The sequence below is a fragment of the Arvicanthis niloticus genome, chromosome 23 (assembly GCF_011762505.2).
Source record: "Arvicanthis niloticus isolate mArvNil1 chromosome 23, mArvNil1.pat.X, whole genome shotgun sequence".
Classification (NCBI taxonomy): Eukaryota; Metazoa; Chordata; class Mammalia; order Rodentia; family Muridae; genus Arvicanthis; species Arvicanthis niloticus.
The window spans coordinates 13,392,309-13,408,318 of record NC_133430.1 but is presented as its reverse complement, the minus strand read 5'-3'; the positions used below and the strand labels follow the sequence as shown (position 1 = coordinate 13,408,318).

Sequence of the window (16,010 nt, the reverse complement as noted above, 5' to 3'; positions counted from 1 at the left end):
GTGTGGCCTAATAAGGAGGAGGTGTGGCCTAATAAGGAGGAGGTGTGGCCTAATAAGGAGGAGGTGTGGCCTAATAAGGAAGAGGTGTGGACTAATAAGGAGGAGGAGGTGTGGCCTTGTTAGGGAAAGTGTCGCTATGGAGGCGGAGCTTTGAGGTCTTATGCCAAGCTCAAGCTATGCCAAGCATGGAACACATCCTGGCCCCTTCTGCTGCTTTCAGATGAAGATGTAGAACTCTTGGCTCTTTCCCTAGCACCCTGTCTGCCTGGATGCTGCCATGCTTCCCACCATGATGATAATGGATCCCTGTTAAGTATCTGGACCCCAGGCTCAGAGAACCAACTGCAGGGGTGCTGAGTGCCCTACTGGGTGACAATCAGACAAATCAATAGCTTGAAACCTAAGAACCAAAGTCAGGACTGACCTTTGCATTCTGACACGGAGATGTTTGGGGCTGATGCAACTTGCAGCAAACTAGAATCACCAAGTAGGGAGTCTCAGTGGAGAGTTGGCATGGTTGCCTTAATTAATGTGGGAAGGAACTCCCCCCAAAAAATGGGTAGCAACTACTGGGCGGCCCAGGTTAAAAGAGGAGTGTGAGGGGCATGGGTGGAGGAAGATCCTCTTCTTGATTGACCTCCCTCTGGCTTCTGGGCTCACTCACCCTGTTGCTGCTGATTCCTTGAATGATATCAGACCAGAATTTCCAGGCTTCCATAGTAGACTGAATCCAGAGGCTCCTCAAGAATCATCTGTTCTCGGTGACAGATTGGAACTACTAAATCTTAAGGACCAAAACAACTACTGGGTTCTCAGGCTCTCGGGTGTGTGTGTGTGTGTGTGTGTGTGTGTGTGTGAGAGAGAGAGAGAGAGAGAGAGAGAGAGAGAGCTAGCTTTTGTTACTGTTTCAACATAAGCTGATTTATTAAATTTTTTCACCACATGTACATATGTAGATAGACAGTCAGCTAAGTAGAAGACAGACAGATAGATAGATAGATAGATAGATAGATAGATAGATAGTCTGATGATAGATAGACAGACAGACAGACAGTTAGATAATAGATATCCAGTGGTAGCTTTCTGGTCAAAACCGTTGATCTCTGAACAAAATCATAGGCCAGTTCTTGAAGCTTTGGGGACATCTTTCTCAGCCACCAACACGTAAAGAATGTTCTGGAACATTGCAGCAGATAGGTGGACGCTCACAAATGTGCTGGTATCCTGTTCCATGCTGTTCTGTTTTACTTGGCCCCTCCTCCACCCAGTTAGGTTGGGTGTGGGGGGACTCTTCCCTTCTCCATTCCAGTTATGGGGTGCCCACTTGGTATGGGTGATAAGTAGCAGTCAAAGGTGGGATTCCCTGCTTGTGAGTTCTTAGCCTACCAAGAAAAACCCCCATGGCTGGTATAGGACATGCAGGAGTCGGTGAACACACATGGGACAAGCATATCAGGTGTCCCCAAACAGCCTTCCAGAAAACAAGGACTACCATCCAGGGCAGAGATCACAGCCAGTGCAAAGGCTCAACATTGAATGTGATCCTGACATACTTGGGAGTAGAGAGGGCATCCTAGGACTAAGGCACAGAGGGCTGAGGTGGCTGGAAACTGTACTAGAGAGGAGAGGGAGGCACAGGGGAACCTCTGCATGCTGTGTGAAGGGCCCTGGCTGGGTGGGAGGCCAGGGGAGAGTCACGGGAACATCTGGCCGCCTCCATCGCCCTGAATACGGTGGAAGGCTGCAGGCTGGAGTCCTGCCCAGGCCGAGCTTCCCTCTGCAGTTTTCAGAAAGAGTTGAGCCAGGTTTGCTCACAGCAAAAGCAAAGTGTGAAAAGCGGGCAAAGCCAGAGAGGACCAGTTACCAGTTCATAAGGAGCCCTTTGAAACGACTGCACAGCCTGCTCTGCCCTTAGGGACTGGCCTGACATGTGCCCATCCCTTCTTCATTTCTGCTGCCTATGAATGTCTGAGGTGGACGGGTGGCTAGATAAGCCAGTGGGTGTAAGGGAGAAAGGAGAGGGTGACAAAAGAGGGAGAAGAAAGGAGAGAGGAGAGGTGAGAAGGAGGAGGGAGAGAAGGAGGAAGAGAGGAAAGAGGCAGGCTAAAGACATGGGTGGCTAGCTGGAGGAACAGCTCCTTATTAGTGTGGGTGTGGATGCCTGTAAGATTCATCCGACAGCTGGATACAATGTAACTCCAGGTTGCTGGATGGCAGACACAGTCTTGGTAACTTATTGTATCCAACAAGAGAAGACTTCTCCCAGTGCCACACTAGGGTTCATGACAGCAAGCTGGACCAGTAGGGGCAGCTTCTGTCGGGGTGACAGATAGAGCTAGCTAGCCTGGGAATTATCAACTCTGATGTTCTTTCTCGTGGTATAGGACTCTTCAGAGGCGCTGAGTATCTGGCTTCAAGGTGAAGAGGTCAGGTGCTTCCCCTCAGAAAACCCAGTAAGGGAAGGGTCTGGGACGTGAACTGAGCCAGCCACTCCAGACCGACCAGCACTCAGCGGAGACTACAGAACAGGGACAAGATGGTGGGGCTTTGGAGGGTTTGTGCTTGGTTTTGAGTTTCAGTCTCAATATGGAGAGCCAGGCAGACCTCTGACTCTAGGCCTTGCAGCCTCAGTCTCTGTGGACCACTACCCAGCTTCTCTGCAAAGTTCTTGAGGGACCGGCCCTTCCCTTGTGACCTTTCAGTGCTGTGGAGGTTGTGGTTCCCCCTGCGGGAGTGGGCAGGCACATAGCATCACATTCAGCCTTCGCCAGATCACAGGCTCACTCATCCAAGTGGACCAGAGGTCCCAGGCCTCGGAAGCTCCCTGTGGTCAGACAGGCCAGAGGTGTAGATGGGGCAATGGGACACTCAGGTCACAAGAGCCTTGACTCACTTCAGTTAGTCTGAAGCCAAGCCAGGGCTACACCTCAGCAGATCCATAGCTTTTCTATGGATTCACCGCCTCTGCTGCTGCCCCCATCCCTATGTGTCAGGGACAGGGGGACAGCAGCTAGAGCTCTGTCTGTGTGCATTCCTGGATCCTTAGGCTCACTCTTGACTGATCTCCGGTCTTCCCTTACACCCTCCACTCCTCTCATCTGGAGAGGAAAGCTCAGTAGGTCTTAAGCATATCTTCAAAGAAAATGAAAGAAGCCGGAGCTTAGACGGGGAGGAAGAAGCTGCTTCTAAATTCCCCAAAGGAATTCCGTGTCTGGCAGGGGCCCACACACAGCTCACCCAAAGACTTGGCCAGCAGTTTGTCCCTTCTCTGAGGTGTACCCTAGTTTCTGTCACAGCACCCTTGGGAGGTGTGCACGGTAAAAGCAAAATAAAAGACACGTTCAGGACTCCCCAGCCCAACTGGCTGCCTTCTATTTACACCCTCTGTGTAAATGCCCACTGTTTGCACCTAAAACTCAGGAGCAAAACAAATCACTTCAGGAGACCCAGTAACGGTAAACAATGTTACGGTAAACACAGGCATTCACGTGGTCCCCGTGGCTGTTCGGGCTTCAAGGGAAACATTTGCCACCCAAGGCTCCTCGACCCGGAGGACTACCTGTGGCCATCCCAACTTGGTCTCCGCAGCTAGGCTAGGAACTGCTACTGATCCCGGAGCCGGGAGCTGATGTGGACTAGAGGTGGAAGGGGGGAGGTGCCCAGGAGAGTGATGACATCACCGGCCAGCCCTTGAAAGATGAGCTGTTCCCCGTGCCACTCCAGCTCCGCTCCTCAGGAGAGTGGGTAGGACTGTTGGGGACGGCGTGGCAGGCAGTCGCTGAACCCGGACCGAGGGACTCCCCACAACACAGGCACGGCTCGTTCAAGAAAAGGTGAGTGTCCAGCAAGAGTTCGTTCACGGAGAGCGCAAGAATCCCAGCACAAAGAGGGCCTGGCCCCAGCTGAGACTGAGTCCCAGGCTCCCAGGGCTTCTATGGAGAACTGGAGGAAGATTCCTTCCTCCCCTAGGTCTGAGAAATGGCAGGAGGAAGGGTTACAGATACTTACTGGCAGGGGGTTGCCTTGCCTGTTCGAGCGCATCTTTTCCCTGTGAGAGACCTGTGGTTTGAGTGCTGTAGGCTCCATGTGGACACCATGGGCTAAAACAGTGAGTGTGCTAGCCAGCAGGACAGGTGTCCAGAGTTTTTATTCACTGGACCATTGACACGTCTTTTGTGACCCCCCGGAGAGTCTTTGTCGCATTCCTTGAGTCTTGTTTTCTCTGTCTGCAAGGTGTGTTTGGCTGCTCCTCGGAGCGGAGATTAATACAGAGAGACTTTGTCCCCACTGTCTGTTATGCCTCATCTGGGCCAATGGTGGCAGCTTTAACCCACAAATGCTCAGTGTCCCCCTGCCCTGGTCCTCCATCAAGGTAGTGGTTATGAGTGAGCTTTGCGTCTTGTCTTGGGTTCAAGTCCCAGCTCCGCTTTCACCCCACGGGTGACATAGTTGGTGAAGGTTTTATATCTCAGGACCAGGGCCACACAAAAGACTCAGTGGCTCTTTTTTAACTCAGACAGAAATGTGGCCGCCCCCGCGACACGCCACGTGTGCAGATTGCGTTACCCCGGTATGCTGGTTGGTAGCTCTGTGCCCTGTGTTGGGTGCAGCAGCGATGCTCAGGGGTTAGGCAGGTTAGAATGCGCCTTCCTGAGTCACAGGCTGCCTGTGGCTCTCTCCAGCCGTCCACAGGAAGCACGAGCTCTGCTGGGTGTGGTGCCAGCCATAACTCCTGCCCCTTCTGTGTCAGAGAAGAAAGAGCTTGCGGAGGATCTGATCCCCTTCTGTGCCCTATCAGCAGTGTGGGTGATAGGAACGCCCCACAGTTGAGAGACTCTGGGAACGAAAAGTTTGCTGTTTTCCTCTGCTTGGGTCGGGGTAGGGACAGGCAGGAAAGGAGGGTTGGAAAAAGTATTAAAAATGGAAAAGCTCGTAGGCTTGCCTGGCAGTCGACCCTAGGAGTCCATGACAGCTCTACCCTGAACTTGCACACTGCAGCTTGATGTGAAAAAAAAAAAAAAAGCCCCTGTAATCAGACCCTGCAAGCCCCCCCACACATACACACAGATGGGGAAACTGAGTCTGGAGGAGGCCACAACTTCACCAATATCCTTCTTAACATTGCCAAGGGACTCTCATAACTTTATGGGATGCAGCCTCTGTCACCTTTAAAAAAGAAAGAGACGGAGTGACTGGCCCTGTGTAAGGACGCTGCTCTACAGGGATCCATCTGATGCTAAGCAAAGGGGATCAAGCCCAGCGCAACTGGACCATGTGACTTCTGCTAACACGGTGGCTGGCTGGACAAGAATTTCAGGGTGTCTAGGAGTCACATTAGGACTACCCCACTCTGCTGTCCAGGTGTGGCCTGTAAGGGACCACATGGGTCAAGGGAGAGCTGTACAGATTGCCACAGGACCTGGGCTTCCAGAATGAAGGTGGGATCGCCACCTCTATATCTGCTTGTGAGATAGACAGTTGTCTGCTTTAGAACTGGGCCCCAGGCCACTATTTGCTGAAGAAAATGAAGGCTTTGCTGAATGGACGTCCTCAGTGTTCATACAGAAAGCTCCAAGAACACACAGCTTGGTGCTGAGTTTACAGCAACTGGTTTGGGAAAGGTGACACTGTGAACAGCCTGTGACATTCTGGAGAAAGCTCATAATGTGAATGGTGATAAACATAGGGTCAGGAGGGGCCTGGGGTTAGATGAGAACCCTCTGAGCTTTCCCCTTCAGTTTTCCGTGAACCTGCAGCTGTTCTCATGAAAAGCTCGTGGATCAGGTGGGTCTGTTTTGCTTTAAGAAGCCAAAGGCCATGAGTTAAGGGATAAGAACCCACTGACACCAGAGATCCAAGTGATCACTTCCAATGTGTCCCTTGGCCCAGGAAACCCATAAACAACAGTCTTAGTGTGCATGCTGGACCAGTGTTCATCTCAGGACCAGGAAGCTGGCTGTTACCCATGACCCATCTCAGGAGGACTCTAAGGCCGGCGATCCTCTCCTCAGGTGGGCGTAGTCAGCTTCCCCAGAGCCACAGCCCATGTACTGTTTGGACGATCTACATAAGCGAGCTCTCCTTGGCCAGAATGTCCACAGCCTGTCATCTGCCCTCTATGCGAGGGTTACACTGCAAGCTTTCCCGGTTTTCTGGAGAGCCTACACCCAAGACACACACCCAGGGCTGCATTCCAGAGCAAACTGAAGAATCCCTCTTTCTCTGATTCTGTCACCAAGGTGGGGGTCTCTGAGAACTCTGGAGGCCAAAAAGTGTGGAACCCTACAGACCCCCTCCCCCTCAGCCACTTTGTCAGAGGTCAAAGTGAGGAGGGACAAGCAGGGCATTGGGTCCTAACCTCAATGATGCCACTTACAGATAGGGAGACTCTTAGTCTCTGGCTTGCTTGCCTGTGGTAGGAGCAATTGTCCCCACTTCAGAGGAGCCCTGCAAAGCTCCTCAGAGGACAGACTAGAGGGAATATCCCTGAGAATGAGACCCCCTCCCCTTCCCTCCTCTCCCCTCCCCTCCTTCTCTCCTCTTCTCTCCTCTTCCCTTCTCTCCTCTCTACTCTACTGTCCTCCACTCCCCTCTCCTCCCCTCTCCTCCCTTCTTCTCCCCTCCTCTCCCCTCCCTTCTTCTCCCCTCCTCTCCTCTTCCCTTCCCTCCTCCCCTCCTCTCTCCTCTTCTCTTCCCTCCTCTTTTTTCCTCCGTTCTTCTGAAGCTAAGCTAAAATTGAATCCCTCCTTCCCATACCACATAGCCTAGGGCAAGCCATTTAGCTCTCTGAGCTTGGTGCCTTCAGCTATAAATAGTAACCGAATCAGAAACTACCTAAAAATTCAAATTGGAAACCCCCTTGAGAGTCTGGAGCCCTGAGGGACAGCGCTAGTCTCCCACAGCAGTACCTCTGGAAGGCCAGTCACCAGGAAGGTAAGGAAGGGGAAGCTGGTGCAGTTATACTACTGAAAACCAGCCAGTGGGCAGGGGCTTCTGGCTTCTGCAGCACCCTGTGGTGAATTATGACGTGACAGTGGAGCGTGGGATCCCGACACACAAGATCTTAGCTTGAGAGATGCATGCCCATTGTTCTGACATGACCATCGATCAGTCCTGCGATGTATTCCATTGAGAAACACTCAGATATGTGAGTTTGTTTGTTTTTAAGTGAGCGCCAGGGCTATACCTCAGAGCACTTATGTGGCATGAGGAAAGTCCTGGATTTCTTCCCTAGCACTTCAACAACTGAGGTGGTGTGGTGATTGGTTATTTTTCAACTTGACACAAGCTAGAAGTATCTGAGGAGAGGAAACCTTACTTGAGGAGACGCCTCTACAAGCTCGGCCTGCAGGCAAGCCTGTGGGACATTTTCTTGATGAACGATGAACGATGGACGTGGAAGGAAGCAGCCCGCTGTGGTCAGTGGTCTTGGGCTGTATAAGAAAGCAGACTGAGCAAGCCAGGAGGAGCAAGGCAGTCAGCAGCATCCCTCCATGGTTCCTGTTGCCAGTTCCTGTCTTGGCTTTCCGCCGTGGACTGTGGTCCAGGATTTGTAAGCCAAATAAACTCTTCCCTCCCCGGGGTTGCTTCTGGTGGTGATCTTTCTCACAGCAATAGAAAAGCAAGCTGAGGCAGGGGGTTGTTGCTCAGTGGATGCAGAGACATACAGACAGAGTAACTGGAAGTGTCTGTGTGTGTCCTGACAGTTGGTCATGGGCATCTGCCTGTAAAAATCAGGAGGCATCTGAAAAGGGAAGGGATGGGATGATAAAGAGACAGCCTGGTGGCTTTCAGGGAGGAGGGTAACAGGGCTGGATCACACCAGAAGGGAGGCTTAAGGTCACTCACTGTGCTTCCTTCCATACTCTTTGAAACTATCGTGGGCCTGCAGGTCCCTCTGCGGAAACTTAAATGAAATCTTAGAAGCAAAGCCAATTGTACTAGAAATGAGAAGACAAGCCAGGTGGGGCCTCGAACCTGAAATCTAAGCACTCAGAAAGCTGAGGCAGGAGGATTGCCCCAAGTATAAGACCAGCCTGGGTGACCTGAATTCTATACCAGCAGCCTGGGTTTACCTGTATCTCAGTAGGCATAAGATCTGAAAAGATGGAGTGGAGAAATCACACAGCAGGCTTGCATTAGGTAGCCAGCCCTGCAGAGCAGCTCTGGGGTCCGGTGAGGTCAGGGGTGGGGTTTGAGGGTGGTGGAACGAACCATCCTTGGGTCTTCAGAGTCTTGTTGGGACTATGTGCAAAAATGGAATCACTGAGCACCTACTATGTGGTGCTTGGCTCGGGTTGAGCCCTGTAGCTGGAGAGAGGTTGTTTTGTTTTGTTTTGTTTTGTTTTGTTTTGTTTTGTTTTGTTTTTGTTTAAACCACCTCTACTAAACAGACTCAAGGTGCATGGGGTTCCTTGAAACAGCCTCTGCTTATACAGACTCAGATTCGGAGGAGGGATTTGTCTTTCTGGAGGGAAAAAGAAAAAACATCTTGATTAAGTCTTCCAGCCAAATAGAAAATTCATCATGGTAAATAATGTACTAACAAGGGGGGGGTGTGCAACATTATAGAAAAAATACTTATGATTAAATGCTCCCAATTAAAGTCTAAGCTATGGCCCTAAAGCTGGTTAGAACCTGACAGAGACACTGAATGAATGTTTGCAATGGTTCCTCAGAAAAGATAAACAGTTTGTAACTACCGGGGACTAAAGTCTCATGGAACGTCACCCAAAGGGAAAAATGGAAGAGGGAGGGAGGGAGGAAACGAGAAGTGTACTAGGGTTTTCCACCTTGTTCTTTTCAAGTGTGAGTTGTGTATGCACCCACGCACATGCTCATGTGTGGTATGCATGAGTGTGTTCATGTGCCCTCAACATGCAAGCCCCTGTGAGATCACAAGTCAAACCTTGGGTGTCTTCCTGCATTACTCTCTATATTTTCAGAGTCTCAGCCCTGAACTTGGAGCTTGCCAACTGGTAGACTGGCTTGCCAGAGAGCCCTGGGAATCCTCCTGTCTCTACGTCCTCTGTATATGGATTGCAAGGACATACCCTGATTGTGTGTGTGTGCGCGCGCGCATGTAAAGGCCAAAGGTCAACACTGAGTGTCTTACTCTGTAGCTCTTCACCTTAGCGTCTGAGACAGGGTCTCACTGAATCTGAGTTTTCCCATTTCAGTGACCCGCTAGCCTAGTGACCGCTGTGCCTTCCTGCCTGGCTTTCCTGGATGTTGAGGATCTGAACTCAGATCTTCAGGGTTGTGTGACAAGCCCTTTACCATTAAGCCACTGTTTTTTATCGTGTCTGGAAAAGGAATCATTTCTCTACTCTTGGCGTTAATCAGCAGATACAGAGTCTCATGTCTGTCTGTAATTTAAAGACAGCCGTTAGCAGGGAAGTAAAAATGAAGCCCATGACGTGACCCCTACAGCTGCAGGCATCAACTGTGTGTTCCAGGCCTGCCAGACGATCTCAGCAGGCAGAGATTAATATTGATAGACACCTCGTGTATAAAGCTCTGATAGGCTGTACTATGGAAATTAACATCTGATATAAAATCTTGAAAATTCTAGAAACTGTCCCTAAAACTCATTCATCAAAGAGTTGTGGTGAAATCGCAGATATGTGAGAAATGACTGACTCTATGATAACACTGCTTATTAAACTTAGGGGACACAGCCAAGGCGACACCAGAGGACAATTCATTCCTTCAGAAATGTCTGCTACAAAACCATGAGGATGACAAACATGAATTCATTCAAATTCACTTAAAAATATATCTATAGCTAAGCTAGGCTTGGTAGCACAGGTTTGTAGTCCCAGAAGCCCAGGAGGCTGAAGTGGGTGGATTACAAACCTAAAACCAAACAGTCTGAGCAATATAGTAAGACATTCTTATCTCAATAAAAATTGACCAAGACTGTAGTTTTGCAGGACAGTACTTACCTAGCATACACAAAGCCATGGGTTCAAATCCCAGCACCAGAAAACAATATTTTATGATGAAAGAAATAGTGGGAAATGACAGCACACACACACACACACACACACACACACACACACACACACACACACACAAAACCAGAGAAATAACTGGAAAGAAGAAAAATACTGATGTTGAAAAGCCTGCTGGGTGTGATGGCACACACCTTTAGTCCCAGCATTTGGGAGGCAGAGGCAGGAAGATCTGAGTTCAAGGCCAGCCTGATCTATTAGAATGAGTTCCAGGACAGCCAGGGCTACACAGAGGAAAAAAAGCAAACAGCAGACAAACAAGCTATTTAAGGAGAAGCCAGGAACTGGCTCTTTCTTTGTGGTGTGCATTATGTCTGTGCAAGGGTTTCATTACAGCATCATGTGTACATGTGTGTCATGTACTTGATCACATTCCCGTCAGTCCCTTCTCTTATCCTCCCACTGAAGAGAGGGCTGGAGAAGGGAAATGTGGGTGTGGCTGGTCTGAAGAGACAGGCCAGTTGCCGGGTGGTCAGTCTGCAGGTGAAGTTGGGTCAGCAGTACCCAGCCTTTACTGAGACTGCATTGGAGATGTACGAGCCGCTCAGCTAGGGGTCTCCACCAACTCCCCAGAAAGATCTCTTCCCATCTGGACCCCAGGAGATTACTATCTTGGACAGAAGGCTCCTCGACTCCAGAAAGGCACGTGGGGGGTGGGGGGAGAAAGTGCCTCCCTCACTCCAGAGCTGCTGCCTGAACATCACATGTCTCTAGCTCAGTTTTCTCTTGGAGTTTCCTCTAGGCTCACAGCTGCACTGATTATTTGACCAGTGTTTAGAAATTAGGACCAGTTGGGTTGCAGTCTAGGATTCTGCTCTGCCCACGTGGACACCGACTTCTCTGGGCTTCTGCTTTCTCATCTGTATGGATCCACAGGACCATAGTTGGGCCATCAGAACAGGGATGACTGCTCTGTGCCCAGGATAGATAGATAGATAGATAGATAGATAGATAGATAGATAGATAGATAGATTCATTCTCTCTCTCTCTCTCTCTCCCTCTCTCTCTCTCTCTCTCTCCCTCCTTTTAACTCTTGTTCTTTTCTTATACATTACATCCTCCCAATGTATAAGAAAAAATTATACATTTTTCTCCCTCCCCCAGCCTTCCCTCTCCTCCCCCTAGATCAACCCCTCCTCCGTTCTCCTTTTGAAAAAAAAAAAAAAAAAAAAAAAGCAGGCCTCCTGGGAATGTGTACCTAACAAGACCTAGCAAGATACAATTGAGCCTGGAATCCTCTGATCAGAGACCTCTGCCTAGAGGAGCCAGAGCCTAATGGGAGATTGTGTAGGCTTAAAGTTCAAGTCCCGTACCCTTGAAGCAGAAAGTAAGTCTAAATATGGGAAGGGCGTGGTTTGAGCTGGAAACAGCCAGGTACGCCACGCAGCACGTATGGGAGTGTGTTTAAGCCCTATCCTGGCCCCAGGGACCATCTCCGCCCAAACTTGTCACAGCTGCTCATTCAGATAAACTTGCTCTCTAGGTGATGTGTCCCCACCTGACACTGACTGTCTGTAAAGGTGACATAGTGGCTGAGGGAGCATTTGAACCTGACTTGGCTCTTGTGTCAGCTGGCCTCCCCAGACAGACAACTACTGGGGCCTCGAGAGAAGAAGCACAGGCTGGCTGAGGGTGGCAGGACCCTGAGCCCCAAGTAGGTACTTCTCCACAGTGAGAGGAATCCCAGAACCACCTAGACCTGGTGTGACTTGCCTATCCCCTCCCTCTGCAGCCTAGAACTTCCCAGCAGTGGGCACTTGTTCAGTCTGAAGAGAAGCACTAGTAAGAGGCTTCCTTCACAGATGGCCTGGGTAATTCTTTCCCAGAATGCCTTTGGTGCCTGTGACTAAGAGAATGGAAGTGGAGAAATCTGGGCCCCTGACTGCTGAGAGTCATTTTTTAGAGTAGGGGGAAAGAGAAAGCAACTGTGAGACCTGAGTCAGGCAAGGGTGTTGGCACTGATGAGTGCCGGGGCAAGCATGCGGTCCACACAGTACCCATCACACCAACAGCCTTAGCCTGCCCCTCCTTTGCCTGCAGGCGGGGACTCGGGCTCAGAAAGCTGGTCACATCATAGGCAAATGGCAGGGCTGGAATTTGAATGCCAGTCAGCATGCCTCCATCCTGCCAGTTTGTACTCAGAACGTGTACCTGGGGCACCAGAGTTTGAGCGACTTAGGGAACAGGTGAAAGGACCCTCAAACCTGGAGTACAGTGAGTTCCAGCTCCTCCAAACCCAAGCAGCTGAGAAAAAAAAAATGGAGCCCTGCCCCCTCGTAGGCTGTGAAAACAGTTGAGAGGACAGCATCCCCCACTCAGAATGCATTTTTGCATTGCAAGAAGGAAGACTAGGTAAACACCACTAGCTGCCTCGGGCTTTCTTTACTCTTTGCAGAGGTTCCCACTCTGCATTAAGAGTCAGACTGCACAGGAGTGAACACAACAGACTCCAACAGAGCAGAGTCCCCATGCAAGAGAGACAACGAGCTGTGATTCTGGCCTCATCCAGTTCCTAGCACTGTTTCAAAGTACCCGAGGCAGATAACTTTGTAAATAAAGGGAGCTTTACCGCCAGGTGTGGTAGGACGCATCTGGAATCCCAGCACCAGGGAGGCTGAGGCAGAAAAGAGGAAAACGTGGGGGCAGAAGGAAGCTAGAAGAGAAAAAGAAAAGAGCTTAATTAAGTCACAGTTCCTGTTGCTAAAAGTTGGCCCTTGAAGACCCTCCCCTCGTCTGTCAATGTTAGAGTGAATGACAGGGACAGAAGTGTATCCCTTCTGAGGCCACGCTTCCAATGACTTAAAAGTCTCCCTGTTAGGCCCTGCCTCTTAAAGGTTTCTCACCACCACCTCCCAACACTGCCACCTTGGGAACCAAGTCTCCAACACCAGAACCTTGGCAAACAGACTTGGGTGAGCACAGCAGCTGAGGAACGGTCCTCTGTGAATAGAGACAACAGGGAGACTTGCTCGTGTGGAATGTGCTTAAAGGACTCATAAAAATGACACCCAAGGATAACCCAACCCCTGAGGACACTGGAGGGACCCGTTTCTGCCCATCTCCTGGCGTTTCATGGGGCCATAGCCAAATGAAGGAGGCAGGTTGGATTTCATGATCCCCGGAGGGCTTTGCGGCATGGTAGGGAGCTTGACGGTCCCAGAATCCCATCTCTGAAGTCTTTCCAGATGACCTGGTTCTCCCCAGGTCGACAGAAACCCTCTGATTCACCTATGGTAGTTAGGCAACCAGAGAATCATGGGAGAAACAGTTTAACATTTCATGTTAAACAAAAAACACTGCGCTTTTACTTGCCGGCTCCTACATAAGCAAGGCCTGACTGGTTGTCTTTCTTATACAAACTAACCATAATTCACTCTCTATTTTGTTTTTTAAAGGAGAAAAATGCAAGGCTTGTTATTGCAAAAGTACACGTGGGTGCCGGCCTGTGCACGCCTATGTGGAAGTCAAAAGTCAACATTAGTGTCTTCCTTTATCGCTTCCCACCTTTTTTTTTTTTTTTTTTTTTTTTTTTTGAGATAGACTCTCTTCCCAAACCTGCAGCTCAACTTTCAGTTAGACTGAGTGGCCAGCGGGTTCCCAGGAGCTTCCTTTCTCTGCCCTTCCCCAGCATTGAGGTTACAGCATGCACTGCTATGACCAGATTTGCAGTGGCTGCTATGGACCTGAGGCTTCTCCCAGTCCCATAGATGTTCTCCACTTAAAAAGCAAAGTTAGGAACCTCTACAAAGAATAAAGGACGGCCCAAGCAAACAGTGATTCTGTGGCTAAAGATGGTTGTCCTGTGGCTAAAGACATTGGCCAGTCCTTGGCAGCGCACCCTCCAGAAGGTAGATTCTGAGTTGTGTGAATGGTTTAATGGCCTGAGTTTATAAGGTTGGCAAGATTTCAGGAATAGACTCTCGTTTTGGCAAGCTCAGAGAAGCATCCTATAGCAGTCAGTCATTGCACGGACATAGAATAGCATCAAGCCGGTGCCCCCTGAGGATGTGCGTGTCCCTGCATGAAGCATTTCCTGTCCTTTTATTTCTCTCAGAAACAGCACCCAAAAAAGGTAACAGCCCCCTTTTAAGAAGATTGTAATTTATTCACTAAATTATGCCAAAATCTAATTTTCTGGAGGCAGAATTGGAGGCCGTTCTGCCCCCCAACACCCCTATTCAGAAGCTGCCACCCATTGCTGCCTCTCTTGGTCTGTAACCTGCCGCATGCAGACCAGGTCATTTTTCACATTGTCTTGGCTCTGAAGGTCCCTGTAGGGATGGACAATCAAGAGTGGATTCTTGCAGATAGGCAAGCTGATGCTGCCTGCAATCGATTAATTACATTCTCATTAGTAGCAATCCTAAAAATTGATTAAACACAACTAGCTGCCTACCCCAGGCACCCCTAAGGTTTAACATACTTAGGACTCACCGCTAATGGAGAAACAGAAGTGTGAGCCAGCTTCCCCAGGGCAGGCTTTAGGATTGGGATGGGATCCAGCAGGTCAAGCTGGCAGTGAGCTGGCTGGGCAGGGAATCTGGGCGGATTTATCTCCGGCTCCACAGTGTGAAGAGCTGGTGAAGTCAGCAAGCCCACACATGTCAGAGCTCTGCTCAGTCCCAGCTCAGGCTGGGGATTTTCCACCCATGTTGACACTCAGGCATATGCATGTTCAGGTCCTGGCTGAGGCCTCCCAGCCTTGGGACAGGTCATGAGTTCCCTCCAAGTCCCCTCCCGCCAGCTGAGCAACAAATTAGACTCTCCTGATTGTAGGCTGGGGGTGGGATGTTTATGTAATAAATAATGGTGACAAGAAGGTGGCCCGCTGGGGTCAGGGCTCGCTGATCAAGCACAAGGGAGGACCTGAGTTCAATCCCAGAACCACTTTAGTAAAATCCGGGTGTCAGCTAGGGAAGTGGCTCAGTGGTTAAAAGTCCTGCCTGCTCTTCCATAGAACCAAGGTTCAGTTCCCAGCACCCACATGGAGGCTAACAACCGTCTGTAAAGCCAGTTCCAGAGATCTGATGCCCTCTTCAGGCCTCTGCAGGTACTGCATGCACATGGTGGTATACGGACAGACGTGGAAGCAAAACACCCATGCGCACATACAAACACACAGACATACATAAATCTAAAAAGAAAAGTCAAGGTGTAGTGGTGCATGTTTATCCAGCCCTGGAGAAGCAGGGACAGGGATAAGGGTAGGTGGATCCCAGGGCCTAGATGGCTACACTGGGCTATTTAGATTAGCGATCAGTGGAGACAATCTCAGAAAAGAAAGTAGATGGCACCTAAGGGAGACAACTGCTATCATCTGGTCTACATATACATATGCATGCATGCGTACACATGGTAACGCACACTTACAAGCTGTCATCTGGTCTATACGCATGTGCACATTTATGCATACAGAGAGAGAGAGAGAGAGAGAGAGAGAGAGAGAGAATACTTGAGAAGTCTATAAAAGCAGGATATGTACAGATACAGGGGGCTACCCTTGTAGCAGTACCCAATTAATACTCAAATTGATCCCAGCAGCCACGGCATTCCTCAGTACCCGCCCCAATGTTCTGGGTTCCCGAATGAGACACACACACACACACAGACACACACACAATATGTCTTAAACAGCTCAAATGGCTGGGCCACTTCCTAACCTCTACATGGCTAATCTACCTCCCTCCGATATTCCCGAGTTATTATTTATTAAAATCTATATTTTATCTTTGCTGCCCTGGACCCAGTAGGGCAGCCTTTCCCCAGCTCCTACATAGTGGCTATGCTCTCTGTCCCACACCTCCTCAGGTGAGGCGTCTCCTCTCTTCTATCTTTGCTTAGCATGATGGGTGCTTTTCATTTGGAAAGTTTTAATTAATGTTTAGCACGCCCTGTCACTCCGCACCTGGCCGTCTTTCAGGATGCAAACACCCGCTCTGATAGACATTTCTCGTCTCGAGAACTGGCTGCTTTTCTACCCAGTATGGTCCCTCC

General features: G+C 49.8%; 1 protein-coding gene across 2 annotated transcripts in view; it reads left to right on the top strand.

Moving 5' to 3' along the window:
* Positions 1-1,500: 1,500 nt before the first annotated feature.
* Bdkrb2 (bradykinin receptor B2) overlaps positions 1,501-16,010 on the top strand; it is a 31,914-nt gene continuing 17,404 nt past the window's right edge. For both annotated transcript variants that reach the window (XM_076921264.1, XM_076921265.1), the window contains exon 1: positions 1,501-3,833. The gene's annotated coding sequence lies outside the window, so the exon portion shown is untranslated. The remainder of the gene's footprint in view (positions 3,834-16,010) is intronic.